The following is a 19,856-nucleotide window of genomic DNA, read 5'->3' as shown; positions in this document are numbered from 1 at the left end:
TATATTACTGGTAAAAACATATATGATGGTGAGGCGCCTGGGTGGCTCAGTCGTTAAGCATCTGCCTTTGGCTAAGATCATGATCCCAGGGTCCTGGGATCGAGCACCACATCTGGCTCCCTGCTCCTCGGGAAGCCTGCTTCTCCCTCTCCCACTCCCCCTGCTTGTGTTCCCTCTCTCGCTGTGTCTTTCTCTGTCAAATAAATAAATAAAACCTTAAAAAAAAAAACCCCACACATATATGATGGAACCTGAAGGTGATTACAGGTAGGTACAAGCTAGTTTTCAAATAAACCCCACAATTTCATTTATGTAACAGAAGTGAATTTCTTGTATATGAAATAGTCCAGTGCAGAATTTCCTAGTAGTGGGAACAGATGATGGGAAAGGAAGAGATAGGGATAGAGGTCTGATCCATGAAGGGATAGAGGTCTGATCCATGAACTAACTTACTCAGGGACCTAGGTTGATGGTAATTCTGTCCTCTGTAATAGGTAGTTTTCAAAGTTGCCCTGAGTAACAATACCCAGTCAACAAAGGCAGAAAGAACTTGGAGAACTGTACATGGTAAATATCTTAGCTTGAGATGCTTTAACAAAATACTGTAGACTGTGCCTTAAACAACAGAATTTTTTTTTCCTCAAGTTCCAGAAGTTGGATGTCTGGGTTCAGGATGCCGGGATGCTCACATTCTGGTGAGAACCCTCTTCCAGGTTGCAGATGGCTAACTTCTTGTATGGCAGAAAGAGAGCAAGCTAGCTCTTCTGCCTTTTCTTTTATGGGCATTAATCCCATTCATGAGGGCTCCACTTCCATGACCTAATCACCTTCCAAAGGCTCCACCTCCAAATACCACTGCACTGGGATGAGGGTTTCAACATGCGAATTTTGAGTATTTACAAACATTCAGTCCAAAACAAGAAGTTTGTGTGTGTGTGTGCGTTTTTAATTTTCAGTCCTTTAATTAGAATGTACCAAATGTCCTTCCAAACTGCAATTTAAGCCTGGATGGCTCAGTCGGTTAAGCGTCTGGCTTCAGCTCAGGTCATGATCTCAGGGTCCTGGGATCGAGCCCCACGTCCGGCTCCCTGCTTGGTGGGGAGTCAGCTTCTCCCTCTACCCTTACCCCCCACTTGTGATCTCTATCTCTAATAAATAAATAAAATCTTAAAAAATAAAAAATTAACAAACAAACAAACTGCAATTTAAATGGAGTATGTAAGTTATAAACTCTTTGAATAAACTTTTTAAAAACTGAGGTTAAAGTTGCCTATATATATAACATTACATCAGTTTCAGGTAAATGATATAATTGGATATTTGTATACACTGTATACCAACCCTCACCATACAAAATTACAAATTTGCTTTGCTTGTGATGAGAACTTTTAAGACTTACTCTCTTACCAACTTTCATATATGCCATGTAATATTATTGGCTATAGTCACCATGGTGTACATTATATCCCTATGTCTTATTTATTGTATAACTGGAAGTTTGTGCTTCTTTTTTTTTTTTTAAGATTTTATTTATTTATTCGACAGACAGAGACAGCGAGAACAGGAACACAAGCAGGGGGAGTGGGGGAGGGAGAATCAGGCTTCCCGCAGAGCAGGGAGCCTGATGCAGGGCTGGAGCCCGATGTGGGGCTCGATCCCAGGACCCTGGGATCATGACCTGAGCCGAAGGCAGACGCTTAACGCCTGAGCCACCCAGGTGCCCCGAAGTTTGTGCCTCTTGACCCCTTTCACCCATTTTGCCCACCCCCAACGGCCTCCTCTTTGGCAACCAAACCACCAATCTATTCTTTGTATCTATGAGTTTCATTTTGTTTTTTCATTTGTTTTTAGATTCCACATATAAGTGACATCATACAGTATCTGTGTTTCTCTGTATAAATTATTTCATTTAGCATAATACCCTCAAAGTACATCCATGTTGTCACAAATGGCAAGCTTTTGTTTTTTTATGGCTGAGTAGCATATCTATGTACATATATATATCTCAGGTCTTCTTTATCCATTCATCCATTCATTTATCCATCCATTTCCATATCTTTATAAATAATGCTGCTATAAACATAGGGGTGCATATCTTTTCAAATTAGTGTTATCATTTTCTCCAGACAAATACCCAGAAGTGGAATTGTTGGATCATATGATAGTTCCATTTTTAATTTTTTGAGGAACCTCCATACTGCTTTCCATAGCAGCTGCACCAATTTGTATTCCTACCAATAATGCACGAGGGTTCCCTTTTCTCTACATCCTTTTCCACACATGCTCACCAACACTTTTGTAACAGGAAGTTTTAATGGGGCATCTATAGGAAAGCAGTGAAATTCATTTGGAGAATAATATGCTGCAGTTAAAACATACATGCCCTGTGATGCATGCCCTCTGAGGAATTTATACTATAGATATATATACCTGTATGCAAAATTAGGTTTATACAAATATGCTTCACTTCAATATTGTTTTTAGTAGCAAAAACATTAAACAACCTAAATACCCATAGTAGGTGTTTTGTTAAATACATTGTGAGGGCGCCTGGGTGGCTCAGTTGGTTAAGCGGCTGCCTTCGGCTCAGGTCATGATCCTGGAGTCCCTGGATCGAGTCCCGCATTGGGAGTCTGCTTCTCCATCTGACCTTCCCCCCTCTCATGTGCTTGCTCTCTCTCATTCTCTCTCTCTCAAATAAATAAATAAAATCTTTAAAAAAAAACACATTGGGATATGTGCACGTAATGGCTATTATAAAAAATTATAAAGCCGTTATATTATTATCTTTTTATATGTATAATATAAAATTTATATTTATATGTTATAAATATATAAATTATTACTAGTAATGAGAAAGCTCTATATATGTACTGATATGAAATAATCTTGAAGAAGTATTTTTGGATGAAAAAGCAACATGTAGAACAGTATGGGTCATATACCAACATTTACATGAGAAAAGAAAATTTTATGTACACACTTGATACACTTGTATATGCATATTCTGCCTCTGGATGGATATACAAGAAACTGGTACTAATGGTTGCCTCTGCAGAGGGGGCCTTGAAAGCATGGCACAAAGATGGGAAAAAAATCTTTCACTGTACAGCTTTTTGTAGCTTTGAAGAAAATTTGTTTTTACTATGTACAGCCTAGTCAAAACATAAAATATTAAAAAATAAACCGAAATATAAGAGAACAATAATATAGAAGATGCTGGAAGTTAGGCAGAAACACACTGATGAGAAATAGTCAGAAGGACTAGACATAGTTTTAAACTTGAGATATTTTAAAGACATCTATGCAGGATAAAAATTCAAGTAACCACTAACAGAATAGATAAAAAGATGTATAATTCTGAAATAAAGTAGGGGTAAAGAAAAGTTATTTACTTCAGCAGAAGGCAAAAAGGGAGAAACAAATGAAAAGCACAAAAGGGAAAATGTAGGAAAATTCAAATATGTCAGAAATTGCAGTGAATAGGAGCTGATTAACTCACAAGTAAAAGAAAACTTTGGGTAGGCCCTTCTAGATTGTCCAGCCTGCCAACCAGCAGAGATGTGAGAAAAGGCACGTTACACCATTTGGTCCCCAAACTGGCCCAGACCAGAAGAGACCATCCAATCAACTCACAGAATCATAACAATCATAAATGTTAAGCTACTATGTTTTGCAGGAAAACCTAAACAATAGAGTTGGGATTTAAAAAAATATAATAAAACATCTCAACAATTTTATGCTATTAAATTTAAAAACCTTAAGATAATTTTCCAGAAAAAGATTAATTCCAGAAACAGATTCGAAAAGAAAGAGAAAATATGAATGAACATAAACCATGAATCGAAATACACCCTAATTTAAAGCACTAGGTTTAGAGTTTATCTGAGACTTAAAAAAAAAAAATTCAAATAACAGCTAATTTCTAGAGAATACAAAAGGAGGAAAAAGGCACCACTGGTATAACTTTGATACAATATTACACAAGAACAGAATGGAGAAATGAAAACGAAAGGTCAGTCTTGTGATAAACACAGATGAAAAGCCCCAAACAAATGTGTTAGCAAATACTCACACAATGTTGTATGTCAATTATATCACAATAAAAGTGGAAAACAAATGTTAGCAATAAAATCTGGCCTATACACAGAAAACACATATACGTATATTTACAAATACATCATGATCAAGCAGGTTTTATCGCAGGAATGCAAAGCACATTCAAGAGTGAGGAAATCCTTAACCTAATTTCCTTATTGTATTCATTAGAAGATTTAAAAAGAAAGTCCATTTAATCATCCCATTAGGTAAAGCAAACATGAAAACCTCTTCGATGACTATGAATGTACAAAAACTTTCCTAGTCTGAAGGAGGATACCGTGCAGCTTTTGACTTGTAGCTGTCAGCTTTATTTCTGCACTTGCTTTTTCTCTTCTATCACAGGGGGCTGGAAGCCTGACAATTCTGTTTCCCCTGCTCCCTTGCTGTGGTTTGGTTAGGTTCTGCCAAGGGGAGATGCTGGCGAGGACGTGAAAGGTGGCAGAGGGAAAGAAACCATTTGTCTCCTTCTGTTCCCGGCCCTAGCAGCGGGAGCAGCTTCACCAGCTGTGCCCCAGCTGCCCAGAAGTACAGCATGCCTGGGCTCTGAGAACCACTTTCACCTTTCTGCTCCTTCGTCTTTTTAACAATTTTATAATTAGTTCTCTGTGTTAACTACCCTCTGACATTCCTAAAATGGTTTCTGTTTTTCAGACTGGTTAATAACTGATACACACTGCAACAAACATCATTAATCGTGGTGAAACATTAAAAGGTTTTCCTGTGGAGTCAAGACTGGGACAAAGCCGCCGCCTTTACTGCTTTCCAAGGAATATTTTACTGGAAGCCTTAGTCTGAGCAACAGGATAATTAAAAGGAAATGAATTATAAGGAATTAAAAGAGGGCAAGAGAATTGTCAATACAAAAAATAGGATGTTTGGCAACGCTTCTTGGTGCTATATTAAACCAAAATCAATTGCAAGCTTGTAAATGCTATCTGAAGGATTTTCAGAGAGGGCTCTGGTGTCTTTGCATAAGGGAAACTGATCTTAAAGGATCAGGGCATTGCCCTTATGACCTCATTCAATCTCAATTACTTCCTTTGAGTGCCCTCTCCAAATACAGCCCCACTGGGGGTTAGGGCCTCAATATAAATTTGTGTGTGTGGGGGGGTACACCGACATTCAGTCCATAACAAAATGTATGCCCTGAAAGAAGGTGAGAAGCTAGGCTGCTTGAGTTTGCACTCCAGAAAAACTGAGGGATACTTAATTGCTTTTAGAGTCAAATGTCTTTTATTAAAGAGAATAGAGCCTTTGAATAACTCAGATAAAGGGCATAAGTCTCACGGAAACCAGAGACTGAAGCCAAAATTCCAATGGATTTCATGGGAACTAGAAAGTCACCAGGGACCAAGGCTGCTCTATGTTTATAGTCTATGGGGCAGATTCTTTATATGGTGCTGTAGATTGGGTAGACAATGAGAGACATGTCTCATACAGTTACTAAGCATGAAGTTAGCAGTGCACCTCTAACAAATATTCCATTCATTCATGCATTTACTATATACACCCATACATTGACTTTATACTTAGCAAGAAAACTTGCCAATGGAGATTGAAATATGAAAGTCTAAAATAAAATTAAATTGTATGAATTAATGTTTAATTTAGTTTTATAAAACAACTGTACCCAACCTGACACTGAGTCATGAGTTACCAAATACAGAAGTTACATTTCATAACTATAAAGCCCTGCTTCTTCATAAGACCACATCTTGTAAAGGGATCTTCTTTATTAGCATTATTTTTTAAAATTTTACTTCCAGTGTAGTTAATATACAGTGCTGTATTTGTTTCAGGTGTACAATACAGGGAGTCAACAATTCCGTATGTTATTCAGTGCTCACCAAGGTAAGTGTACTCTCAATCCCCATCACCTATTTCACCCAGCCCCCACCCAACTCCCCTCGGGTAAGGGTCTGTCTGTTCTCTGGAGTCAAGACCCTGTCTTTTTTCTCCCCGCTTTGTTCCTTTATTTTGTCTCTTAAATTCCACATGTGAGTGTGAGCATCGCATGGCATTTGTCTTTCTCTGACCGGCTTGTTCCGCTTACTGAGGGGACACCTCAGCTCTACTCTGAGCTGCCAGGCTGTGCTCCATCCAACCAAGCCGCTGTTCCCGCAGGAGCCCGTTTTACGCTCCCGGCCCGTCGTCGTGCCTGCGACAGCGGCCTCACCCGGGTCCCCGCTCCCCTTTCCTCAGGCTGCTGCTGACGCTGCTACTGCTGTCCTCCACGCCCTTCTTGGCTCCTCCACACGGGTTAGGGCTGCCCCAGATGCTGTCACTCTACCTGGATACTACTTCTCGGCGCTGTGCCGCTCTGCCCGGCTCCACGGCTGGACCTCGTGCTTCGGCTCCTGCTTCTGTCGCCGTCATCCTCTGTGGCCGAGCAGACCTCGCTGGGACCGCAGCTGTGCCCCAGGCGGCTAGTGCTCATCTTAACGTTTCTAAAATAGGTAGGGAAACAGTTTCCTCTTCCCTGTTTTCTGTCCTCCTATAGAAGTCTGTGTCAGGATTGCTTGGGGTCTAAGGTGCTACCAAGTTTAAGGAGTCTGTAGGATTATCCACACGCTTCCCTGCCCTTACACATCCTCCACAGTGGCGATTAGAACGGCGATAGAGCTTAGGGGGAGGTCGCATCTGAGGCATTGCACAGTCCCCAGAAATCCTCTTGAAATTGCAGGCCTTGTGACTTAGTTTAGTTTATCATGCCAGGCTTCCTTCCTTGAGATTGTGCCATACTTCTTCCAGGAACTGCGTAATCCACTTTTCTTTTACCCAGTTTTCCACTCAATTTGAATTCCTATCATGAACACAGTTCAAATACTTGTCCTAGAAGATGCATTAACTTGTGGCTCAATCAGTGACTACGAACAGATCCAGTGGTAGCTGTGGGCCTCACCCCACACTAAAATATGGAGGACCGTCATGCCACTGCAGCAGTTGAGAATTCTCATTTGGGGGCGCCTGGGTGGCTCAGACGGTTAAGCGTCTGCCTTCGGCTCAGGTCATGATCCCAGGGTCCTGGGATCGAGTCCCGCATCGGGCTCCCTGCTCCTTGGGAGCCTGCTTCTCCCTCTGCTTCTCTCTCTCTCTGTCTCTGTCTCTCATGAATAAATAAATAAAATCTTAAAAAAAAAAAAAAAAAGAATTCTCATTTGGTTTTATCAGACAGAAATAACTTTCCTATAATATCAACTATTCATCAAATATATATATTGCACAGATGCTTCTAGTACATTGGGACTACAACAAGGATTTTTACCCTCAAGCAGCTAACATTTTAGTGAGAATACAGACAATAAATAACAAATATAATAAGTTATATATTAGTGGGTGATGACTACAGAAAAAAGGGAACAGTAGAACAGGATAATCAGAAATGCCAGTGGTATGTGTTGCCCCTGTGTGAGCGTGTGCATGCATGCACGGCCACAGCTGTAGTAGGAAACCAAGTGGTTAGAGCAAGTCTCGTTGAGAAAGGTCCCTCACTGAGGGAAGACATGAAGGAAGGGAGGGAGTTAGCTAAGGAAAAGAACATTTCAGGCGGAGAGCACAGCCAGAAGAAGAGTGTGCCTGGGGTAATGGAGTAACAGCAAAGAAGCCAGTGAGTGAAGGGGACAGTAGAAAGAGATAAAATCAGAGAGATAATGGGATGCCAGCTTAAATAGGACCTTCAGCCTATCGTAAGAGTTTTGCTTTTGATCCAATTAAAATGGGAAGTTACTGGAGGATTTTGAACAAATGATATGGTCTGTCTGACCTTTTTAAAGCTCATTCTGCCTACTGAAATGGGGTTTAGCTTAGAGGAAGAGAGTTCTGGCTTAGTTCAGGTGAGAGAGGAGGGTGGTTTAATCAGGGTAGTAACCAAGGAGGTGATGAGTAGTTTGATTCTGGTAATATCTGATGGAAGAGTCAAATAGGAATTCCTGACAAACTGGATGTGTGAGATACCATAACAGTCAAAGAGCTAACTCTGAGATTTTGACCTGAGCAGATGGAAGGCCAGAGTTGTCCAGGATGCCAAGATGCCAGGATGGAGAAGGCTGCAGTTGGGCCAGGTTTGAAGAGTAAGATCTGGAGCTCTGTTTGAGATCTGTCAAGTTTGAGATTCCTATTAGATTTCAACTAGGCAGTTGGATATGTAAGTCAAGAATTCAAGAGAAAGGGCGCCTGGGTGGCTCAGTTGGTTAAGCGACTGCCTTCGGCTCAGGTCATGATCCTGGAGTCCCGGGATCGAGTCCCGCATCGGGCTCCCTGCTCAGCGGGGAGTCTGCTTCGTCCTCTGACCCTATCCCCTCTCATGTGTTCTCTCTCTCTCAAGTAAATAAATAAAATCTTTAAAAAAAAAAAAAAAAAGAATTCAAGAGAAAGATCAAAGCTGATGAGATACCTTTGGGATTTGTCAGATTAGAGGTGACATTTTTAGCCCAGAGAACAGAAGAGATCATTAAGGGAGTGAATGTGGACACAGAAGAAGAGAGGGCCCAGGACTGATCCTGAGGCACACTCCAGAACTAAGAGGTTAGAGAGAGAAGAGACCAGGTTAGCCAGAGGCTGAGAAGAAACAGCTAGGCAAGTAGGAGGAAAACCTCCTCCTGGGATTCTGGAAGCCCAGTGAAGAAAGTACATCAAAGAGGAGGGAGTGATCAGTGTCATAAATGCTGCTGGTCAGGTAAGATGGGGACTGAGAACTGATGATTGGAATGATCCAGTGAGGTCTCTTGATGGCCTTACCACAAACAGATTTGGTGGAGCAAGGTGGGTAAAGCCTCATTGGAGTACATTCAAGAAAATGGGAGGGAAACAATGGAGAAAGAGTTTACAGATGGCCACTAAGAAATTTAACTGTAAAGAAAATGGGCAGTAGGGGCGCCTGGGTGGCTCAGTTGGTTGAGTGACTGCCTTCGGCTCAGGTCATGATCCTGGAGTCCCGGGATCGAGTCCCGCATCGGGCTCCCCGCTCGGCAGGGAGTCTGCTTCTCCCTCTGACCCTCCCCCCTCTCATGTGCTCGCTCTCTCTAGCTCATTCTCTCTCTCAAATAAATAAATAAAATCTTAAAAAAAAAAAGAAAATGGGCAGTAGATGGAGGGGAAAGTAGGTCAAAAAAGCCTTTTGTTCATTTTATTAAAGATGATAGAAACAATGGCATGCTTGTAGGCTGATGGAAATGATTTCGTGGAGAGGGAAAAATTGCTAACCTGAGCCAAGGAGCAGGAATGACTGCAGCAATGTCCGTTACTGCGTGAGAGGGGGTAAGAGCTAACGCACATGTTGAAGGACTGCCTTTAAACAGAACACGATGAGTTCACCCACAGTAACAAGCCATTTTGGGGGAGTTTTTATTTTATGTAGAAAATTGCATGTTTTTTATCTGATTAATAATATTGATTGTAAGAAAGCAGAATGTTTGTCAGATTAATGGAAAGTCGCCTTTTCAAGTTGGTAGTTGTGCCTCCAGACATCCTCCTGCCAGTACTCATCCTACAGACACATGTCCAATCCTAAGAGTGGAGTCCACGCCCCAGACTTATTTGGGGTAAGCCCAAGAAGGCCAAAGACCATCTTTCTGATGGTCACTGACGTTCAATTCTGGGTTAAAGATGCTCCAGATTAGATTAAAACATCAGGAGGAAAGAAAGAAAGAATCACATTTTACAGTCAATTGAGTTCCATTTAGGACTAGAAAGGAAGAAGAAAGAAACAATTTTCTATTTTAAGTAAATGGATAGGGTGACGATGAGTCAAGTAAATTAGCTAAGAAACAGTGCTAGGAAGAAGGAGAGAAAATAATATGCTATTTTTAAAAAAATGGATGGGGTGACAATGATTTAATTACCTTGGCTAAGAAATAAGTCAGCACTTATGGTACTTTTGGGGGGGAGAGGTCTGGAGACTTGAATCTGGGACAAATCTGAAAGCTTGGCAGCAAGCAGAGTAAGAAGCAAAGATTTGATAAATGGTAAAAAATGATATTATCATCTGTATCTGTCTTTCTGAGGGAATCACTGGGAATGGCATTGAAAAGTTCAGGGTATGTCCCACATTCATGACCTCCTGTGTCCATGCCAGCCCACCTGTCACTCTGTTAAAGAAGCCTGCTGATATAAAACCAATGGACAAGAAGCAGATAGTGTGTCATCTCCAGCCAAAATAGGATTGGAGGGGATTCATCTGCAATAAACACACAGTAGAAACGCAAAGGCAAGTTCAGTGATGTGTGGGTCTTCATTTCTGTTCATTTTGTTTTATGTTTCATTTAGCAATAGCTCTGGTTTCTTTTGATTCAGTGTCATTATCAAATAATGCAAATAATAGGTGACATATTAAGAATTTACAATGTGCCATGCACTGTTCTAAGTAGTTAAAATTTATTAATTAATCTCAAGAAGGAACTATTATTTTCCCTTTACAGATGAGAAAACTGAGACACAGGAGAGGTTAGATAACCTGAACCTGCACACAAAGCTAGTGGCAAAGCTTGTTTTCTTCCCTACTCTGGAATACTCCATCTCAGGACTTTTGGATGGCTAAGCACTTTTTATTATATTTGTGTGTGTTTGTGAAAAATCTGTTTTATCTTTGAATTATGAAGTTCTATCCCAATATTGAAAAATGAGGGGTGCCTGGGTGGCTCAGTTGGTTGGGTTCAGACTCTTGGTTTCGGCTGGGCTCATGATCTCAGGGTCATGGGATCAAGCCCTGGGTCAGGCTCCAGGTTTAGCGGGGAGTCTGCTTGAGATTCTCTCCCTCTGCCCCCACTCACCCTTGCTCACTCTCTCTTTTTAAAAAATTGATAAATCTTTTCTAAAAAAGAATTAAAAAAAGAATAAGGGGTGCCTGGGTGGCTCAGTTGGTTAAGCGTTCAACCCTTGGTTTTGGCTTGTTTAGTGATCTTGGGGTCGGAGTCCTGGGATGGAGCCTCGCTGTGTTGGGCTCCATGTTTGGCATGGAGTCAGCTTGTCCCTCTCCCTCTGTTCCTGCCCACCCCCCATTCTCTCTCTTTCATAAATAAATAAAATCTTAAAAAAAAGAATTAAAAAAAAGAAAACTGAGCAGAACTTTATGGTCTTCACAGAGATATTAAGGTAGAAAACCTTAGCTACTCTTTCTTTTGAAATCAAACAATTTCTGGGAGCATTCATCCATGTGAGCATTATGTAATGATGAATCAGAGCTGTCTGAAAGGTTTGGGGAGTGATATATTATTTATATTGCTAATTGCTTTATCACTAAAATTATGACTTTACACAATGTTTATTGTGAATGTTCTTCAGGTAGAGTTTAGTTATTTAAATGATTTCTAACTTTATGTATACATATGAATAAATGATAACTTGCCATGTTCTTTTCAGTACCAATATTTAACAATTAATAAAATATTAAATTTGCACAATTCACCTACGGAAAAGAGCTCATGGGAAGTATGAAAAAAGAGGGCTGCAAATAGAGAAAAAAAGTGTGAAAGAAAAAATTATGTGTGTAAGTTAGCAGAACCATTTTCTTCTCTAGAAATTGTAGAGGAGGAAAAATGAAACAAGTCAGAATATATTCTTGTTAGGCATAAAGATTCTCCATTCTGTGAAACTGGACCATTTTCTTACACCACACACAAATATAGACTCAAAATGGATGAAAGACCTAAATGTGAGACAGGAATCCATCAAAATCCTAGAGAACACAGGCAGCAACTTCTTCGACCTCAGTCACAGCAACTTCTTCCTAGACACATTGCCAAAGGCAAGGGAAGCAAGGGCAAAAATGAACTATTGGGACTTCAACAAGATAAAAAGCTTTTGCACAGCAAAGGAAACAGTCAACAAAACCAAAAGACAACCGACAGAATGGGAGAAGATATTTGCAAATGACCTATCAGATGAAGGGCTAGTATTCAAAATCTATAAAGAACTTATCAAACTCAACACCCAAAGAACACATAATCCAATCAAGAAATGGGCAGAAGACATGAACAGACGCTTCTGCAAAGAAGACACCCAAATGGCCAAGAGACATATGAAAAGGTGTTCAACATCACTCAGCATCAGGGAAACACAAATCAAAACCTTAATGAGATACCACCTCACACCAGTCAGAATGGCTAAAATTAACAAGTCAGGAAATGACAGATGTTGGCGAGGATGTGGAGAAAGGGGAACCCTCCTACACGGCTGGTGGGAATGCAAGCTGGTGCAGCCACTCTGGAAAACAGTACGGAAGTTCCTCAAAAAGTTGAAAATAGAGCTACCCTACGACCCAGCAATTGCACTACTGGGTATTTACCCCGAAGATACAAATGTAATGATCTGAAGGGGCACATGCACCCCAATGTTTATAGCAGCAATGTCCACAAGAGCCAAACTATGGAAAGAGCCAAGATGTCCATCAACAGATGAATGGATAAAGAAGATGTGGTATATATATATACAATGGAATATTATGCAGCCATCAAAAAACCGAAATCTTGCCATTTGCAACAATGTGGATGGAACTAGAGGGTATTATGCTAAGCGAAATAAGTCAATCAGAGAAAGACAAGTATCAATATGATCTCACTGATATGGGGAATTTGAGAAACAAGACAGGATCATAGGGGAAGAGCGGGAAAAATGAAACAAGATGAAACCAGAGAGGGAGACAAACCATAAGAGACTCTTAATCTCAGGAAACAAACTGAGGGTTGCTGGAGTGATGGGGTGGTGGGAAGGATGGGAGGGCTGGGTGATGGACACTGGGGAGGGTACATGCTATGGTGAGCACTGTGAATTGTGTAAGACTGATGAATCACAGACCTGTACCTCTGAAACAAATAATACATTATATGTTAAAAAAAGAAGAAGAAGATAGTAAGAAGGGGAAAATGAAGGGAGCAAAATCAGAGGGGGAGACGAACCATGAGAGACTATGGACTCTGAGAAACAAACTGAAGGTTTTAGAGGGGAGGGGGGTGGGGGATGGGTGCCTGGTGATGGGCATTAAGGAGGGCACATATTGCATGGAGCACTGGGTGTTATACACAAACAATGAATCATGGAACACTACATCAAAAACTAATGATGTAATGTATGGTGACTAACATAATATAATAAAATTAATTAAAAAAAAAAGATTCTCCATTCTGTAATAAAAGAAGTCCATGAGAGCTCTACTCCATCCTCTGGAAAAACAGAGTGGGTATTCTGAGGTGGCTTGCTTTATTCCCCCCCTTCTTTTTTTTCTCAATGATAGTGGGCTCACACAAGAGAATACTATTACATTTTAAATTCTGAGGGTGGAGTCAAATTTCTTTTGTATTTTGGCTACTATCTAGTGTTATGCTTAGCTTAGTGGAGGGTGTTAATAAATATTGATTCAGCTGGGTGTGATGGTTAATTTTATGTGTCAACTTCACTGGGCTAAAGGATGTTGGTAAAGCATTATTTCTGGAGAGGTAGTAAATCTCAGCTTGTAAAACATTATTTCTGGATGTATCTGTAAGGATATCTCTGGAAGATTGGGATTTAAACAGTAGACTGAGAAAAGATCTCCTTACCAATGTGGTTAGGCATCATCTAATCCATTGAGGGCCTGAACAGAATAAAAAAGTTGAGGATGGGCAAATTCATTCTTTCTGTTTGATTTGAGACATCCACCTTCACCTGTCCTCAGACATTGGTGCTCCTGGTCCTTGGGCTTTCAGACTCAGATCAGAACTGACAACACTGGGCTCCTCAACCCCACCCCTCTTCCCAGGTCTTTGGATTGGGCTGAATTCCACTGGTGGCCTTTCTGATTCTCCAGTTTGGAGATGGCAGATGGTGGTTGGCCTCCATGACAGTGTGAAACAATTCTTATAATAAATATAAATATTTATATATATTGGTTCTTTTTCTCTGGAAAACCCTAAGTAATACACGGGGTGACAGAATGAATGAGCAGACATTTAGTCTCAGGTGAGATACTCTTGGAAACATTTTGGCCTTGGAGATACACAAACAAGTGTGTATGACTTGGGAGATGAGAGTCAAATATACATAGGCACCAATAATGTAGAACTGTGCCCTAGTAATTAGGCCATAGCACATGCTTCACAAAAATACCACTTGACAAATGGCTCATCCTGAGCAAAATCCCAGTAATAGTTCTGGCCTGATTTGCTTTGTGATCTTAAATAATTTATTACCTTCTGTCATTCTACCTCATTTTCTACATCTATAATAGGATATTCTATCAAGGTGCCACAAAAGCACATTAGCTAAATGTGTTGTTGCAGATGGAATTATGTGTTATGTGTTGCCTGCTTGAAAATATTTTCTGAGAAACAAGTAAAAAGTATTTTTAAAATAGGGCTATTCCTAAAACAAATGACATAATTAAATGCAAGTGTATGAGCAGAGCATTATGTGCTGACAGCTTACATTTAGAGAAATTCAATACTTCTAAGTATTTCCTGTATCAACCATTACTCAGCCATACTGATATAAAATATAGAGGAATTAGAGTGATCATAAGCAGACATAATCAAAACCTTATTCCAATAGATACCTGCATTACAGTTACTGTGAACCCACAACTTTTCTTTTCCTGCATTGTGTATCAAAGCCACATGATGTTTTGGCAAATGAGGTTTTAGCAGCCCAGGTTCCAAGTACAAGAGTTAATGACCCATCTCAATGAACAGTATTTTTAGTCTTACTTGTTCAGTATTGTGGAGGGAAGTAATAAAGTGCTACAGTTCCTGGAAAAAATGGCCAGACTTTATTTTTAGTGTAAACAGTCAGAATAGAGGTATATTCACAATAAGCAACAAATGTGGGCTTATATATAAACTGCTATTAGGGAGCTTCCTAGTGCCAGATGTAATTAAAAGGTAACTGATAATTTTTGAATCTTAAAATATTACAGAATTGTGAACTTCACTTACTGGTTTAATTTATACCATTATAAGTCCCCCCAATTTTTTTTTTGTTTTTCAAATATGTGTTGTGTTCAAGTCACCATGCCAAGATCACAGACAGGAGCTAACAATCTAATGTAAACTGCACTTTTTTTTGAACTTTCTTTTTAAATCAAAATCTTCACTGTTAGCATAATATACATATATACAGAAAGGCACACAAATTGTGTGTAAGCTCAGTGAATTTTCACAAAGTGAACACTTTGCAATTCCCACTTCAATCAAAATACAGAGCCTTAGTAATACTCTAATAATTTCTTTCCAGTTTGGGCTAATATATTACTGACCATTTTTGTATGTCTTTGGTAAACATAGTTCCATAGCTCAGAATGCAAATGCTGGGTCACAGAATATGCTTATGCCCAGCTTTAGTAAATACAGCCCAACAGGATTCCAAAGTTGGACCAATTTACATTCCTGTCAGCAACATATGAAAGCTCCAGATGCTCCATATCCTTGTCAACTCTTGTTATTATCTGTCATTTACATTTTAGTCATTCTAGTAGGCATGTACTGATACTGCCTTCCACTTCCATTTTTCATTTCCATGGTAAGCACTATCTTCAAATACATTTTTCACAGGTTCATCGACTAAAAAAATCCCCTTTTGGAGATATCTACTCAGGTCTGATGCCCATTTTTCTAATGTTAGTCTTTTGTATACTGATTTGGAAGAATTCTTTACATATTTTGGATATGAATCAGATACACGTATTACAAATATCTTCTTCCACTCTGTAGTCTGCCTATTCATTTTCTTTTTTCTTTTTCAAGATTTTATTTATTTATTTGTCAGAGAGAGAGAGTGCACAAACAGGGAGAGTGGCAGGCAGAGGGAGAAACAGGCTCCCTGCTGAGCAAGGAGCCCAATGTGGGACTCGATCCCAGGATCTTGGGATCATGACGTGAGCCAAAGGCTGACGCTTAACCAAAAGGCAGACGCTTAACTGACTGAGCCACCCAGGTGTCCCTGCCTATTCATTTTCTTAATGTGTCTTTGGCAAAGAGCTTCTTAAGTTAAATGTAGCCCAACTGATCTTTTTTTTTTCTTAAGGTTAATTACTTTTTTGTGTTCAAGAAATCTTTGCCTCCCCCAAAGTCATATTCTATTTTTCCTTTAAAAGCTTTGTTTTCTCTTTCATATTTAAGTCTACACAACATTCAGAATGGATTTCTTAGTATGGTGTGAGATATGGTCCAGTATCTTTTTTTCATATTAATATCCTATTTGCCCATTACCATTTATTGAAAAGAACATATTTTCTAAATCATGCTTTTGAGACAAGCCTATATGAGAAGGCACATTCAGAAAACATAGGTCTTTAAAAGCAGAACTGTATATAATCATGTGACTAATTTGGAATGCTCTAGACTGCCAATACAGATGTAAGAAATTTATCTTTAGACTAGAGTTGGCAAACTTTTTATGTAAAGAAGGAGATAGTAGGGGCACCTGGCTGGCTCAGTCAGTTCAGCATCAACTCTTGATCTTGGGGTCATGAGTTCAAGCCCCACGTTGGGTGTAGAGATTACTCAAACAAACAAAAAAAGAATGAGATAGTAAATATTTTAGGCTTTGTGGGTCATATAATTTCTGTCCTAACTACTCAGTGTTCCTACAGTGTGTTACTAGCAAAAAAATAGCTATAGACAACATGTAAATAAATGAGCATGGTAGTACTCCAATCAAAATTTATTTACAAAACCAGGTAGAAGGCTGGATTTGGGCTGATGGCCATGGTTTGCCAACTCCTGCTCTAGATTGTAAAAAAAATTACCAAATAATTATGTATTTCTCTATTTCCTTGTATCAGTGAAACCCAGATATAGAAATAGGCCTTTGGCAGACAGATGGTCTGATCCTGCTTAGGAATTGCTCATAGGAGTTGATACTGATTCATCCAGTCTAAGCCAATTTAGCTGTTCCAAGTATTTAAGGTAAGACTGAGTGAATCAATATAAACTTCTCCAGTAAATCATCCCTAGGCAGTCATTTGGTGAGAGTTTTTAGAATGGTTTGGAAGGAAGGATTAATGTGGTATAAAGTTCCCTGAGAGGAGAGGGAATGGAATTCTTGAGGACCTGATTGGATCATTCTCCCAAGTCAGGTCATTTCATTGGCAGCTTGATATCTCTGTGGGGACTTGAAGATCAGGGAAGTTTGTACCCAGTACTGGCAACACTGCTGTGTTCCCTGTTTTAGTGCAGATGAACTGTGTCCTCTACCTAAATTAAAGACTGTATCCTTACCCTGTGTCTATAGCCTGTTTCTGTCAATCACTTTAAAAACTCTTATGATAGCTACACTCCTGGTTATAGAAAATAAACTTCTCTGTAAGTGAATATCAGAAATTGGTTTAAGCCACACACCAATCACAAATCAAGAGAAAACATCTTTAGTCCAAGTGGTTTAAACATTTACATTTTCCCCTTTTGAAAACATTTTGTACTTCTTGATATTTTATTACCAGGTTAATATGGGTTTATTACCAGTTTTGTATGGGTCTAAATAGAGAGTGAAGGGGGCACCTGGGTGGCTCAGTCATTAAGCGTCTGCCTTCAGCTCGGGTCATGATCCCAGGGTCCTGGGATCGAGCCCCGCATCAGGCTCCCTGCTTGGCGGGAAGCCTGCTTCTCCCTCTCCTGCTCCCCCTGCTTGTGTTCCCTCTCTCGCTGTGTCTCTCTCTGTCAAATAAATAAAAAATCTTTGAAAAAAAAAAAATAGAAGAGTGAAGCTGTCAATGCATTTTGCTGAGGGATTTAAACTTCAACCTCCCTCATTTAATTGTCAAATTTCCATTCACACTTTATGTATTTTAATTAAGCACTATAATTTTTTTTTGAAGATTATTATTATTATTATTTTTTAAGATTTTATTTATTTGCGAGAGAGAGAATGAGAGACAGAGAGCATGAGAGGGAGGAGGGTCAGAGGGAGAAGCAGACTCCCTGTCGAGCAGGGAGCCCGATGCGGGACTCGATCCCGGGACTCCAGGATCATGACCTGAGCCGAAGGCAGTAGCTTAACCAACTGAGCCACCCAGGCGCCCAAGCACTATAATTTTTAAATGATAGTTTAAAGCATCATTTAAGAATCAGTGAAAAGTGAATCATATTTTACTTAGGTAGCTGCTTAATTCAATCATAGGGTTTTAGAGATAGCAGCAGTGGACAAGTTAGCTGCCACAGAGCATAGCATTGTCCTAAATGTTTTCTGGAAACTTCTCTCCCCACTAGGTTCTCCTCACCTAGGCGCAGTTGTTTGAATCAGAGGTTGTTCTCTTCATACATATATGGCCAACAAGCACTGTTCTCAGACAATCTGGAACTGAGACCCAGGGATTTTAGCCTGGGTGTGGCTGCTGTCTTGAATATAGGAAATGAAAACTCAAGAGTGGCTGTTTGTGTTATTTTCCTCATGTGAACTGAAAATCAGAGTGAGCTGGGCTGCAGCAATAGTGAAGAATGAAGCAAGCGCAGAGGTTGGGGTGGAGGGTGTCTCTGGATAGCCTGTAGCAATCCAGTCTGTTCCTGAAGCTCAGTTTCAACCCAGCTTCTGTGAGATGCACATTTATTTTTTAAACCAATTCCCTCCTCTTTCCCCCTCTCTCTCTAGCTAGGTAAAGGTTATTCCTGAGCACACTCCTTAATTTAAATCTCTTGCATGCACAAAATCTGTTTCTCTGGGAATCTGTTAGTCACACCTAAAATATTTCTAACTAATACATCATCTAGTCCATACTTCCCATTGTACAGGAAAAGAAACACAAGTCCAGGGATGATAAATGATTTGCTCAAAGACCACATTTTCAGCGACAGAATCGTGACTAGAACCCAGTCTCCTCCCTTTTTGCCAGGTTTTTCTCTAGGTGATGCTAGATAGACATTTATTGAATGAATGAATGACCCCATGAATGAATTCACCTTGAATCTCAGCTTGTAATTAGCTTTTTCTAACAGGTTTGCTCTCTTCTTTTGGTCTGAATAGGTGACAAACTGTCTCTGGGGTACTTACTTCCCAGAAGGGAAAACGCTCAGCTTTAGAGTTGTGCTTCTCCTGCTCAGTTTCAGCTAATTATGGAAAGGCCTTATTTGGTATAGCAGATTCTGTGCATGGCCCAGATGTCCCTTTCAGAAGGAGGCATTCATTTCCCTAGCTCCTGGAAGTGTTGGCTGCTGAAGGTTCACAAATGTTGCTCTTTCTGGTTATACCACTGAAGGGAATTGCCTTAGTGAGGCTATGCTTCTTCCCTGGGGTCCGCCTGTCCTCCATTACAGCTGATGCCAGGAAACAAAAGTCTGGTCCCCTTGCCTCAACTCAGCACAATTCTGAAGGCCATTTCATCTCCAGTCTTCCTCTGCAGCTGTGTGGCAGTTCAAAAACTCCCTCTGCCCAATCTCCCTTACTCCCTCACAGAGGTTATTCCTGAGCACACTCCTTAATTTAAATCTCTTGCATACATAAAATCTGTTTCTCTGGGAATCTTATCTAACACAGTAGAACTTTCACTCTGTTACCAGAGTAAAAGATAAAGAGGAGCAAAAGAGCTACATAAAGCAGTTTGTATCTTAAGATTCCCCAAAGTTCTCCTGTCTCACAAACAAAGCTCCATTTTTTCATTCTCATTGATATTTTAAAATAGTGTTAGCTGTGTTATTTTATAACTGTTTACTTCTTTAAGAAATTAAAAGTACATCATCTTGTATATTTATTGTATTTTATCAACCACTTTCTAATAAATTACTTTTATATTCTTTTTTTTTTTTTTTTTAAAGATTTTATTTATTTGACAGAGAGAGACACAGCGAGAGAGGGAACAC

The 19,856-nt window shown here is 39.9% G+C and overlaps 1 protein-coding gene across 4 annotated transcripts in view; it reads right to left on the bottom strand.

Annotated features, from left to right (window-relative positions):
- Positions 1-19,856, bottom strand: part of CDC42SE2 (CDC42 small effector 2) — a 185,768-nt gene that overhangs the window by 135,427 nt on the left and 30,485 nt on the right. Inside the window, exon 1 of one of the 4 annotated variants that reach the window (XM_035014056.1) lies at positions 6,316-7,079. The exons of 2 other annotated variants lie outside the window; for them this stretch is intronic. The gene's annotated coding sequence lies outside the window, so the exon portion shown is untranslated. Of the gene's footprint in view, positions 1-6,315; positions 7,080-19,856 lie in introns of those variants that run through there. One more of the 4 variants, XM_035014057.1, reaches the window with a different exon arrangement.

The sequence above is a fragment of the Mirounga leonina genome, unplaced genomic scaffold, assembly GCF_011800145.1.
Source record: "Mirounga leonina isolate KUSES-001 unplaced genomic scaffold, KU_Mleo_1.0 Mir_168, whole genome shotgun sequence".
Classification (NCBI taxonomy): Eukaryota; Metazoa; Chordata; class Mammalia; order Carnivora; family Phocidae; genus Mirounga; species Mirounga leonina.
The sequence above is the reverse complement of the archived record's forward strand: the minus strand, read 5'-3'. Positions and strand labels throughout refer to the sequence as shown.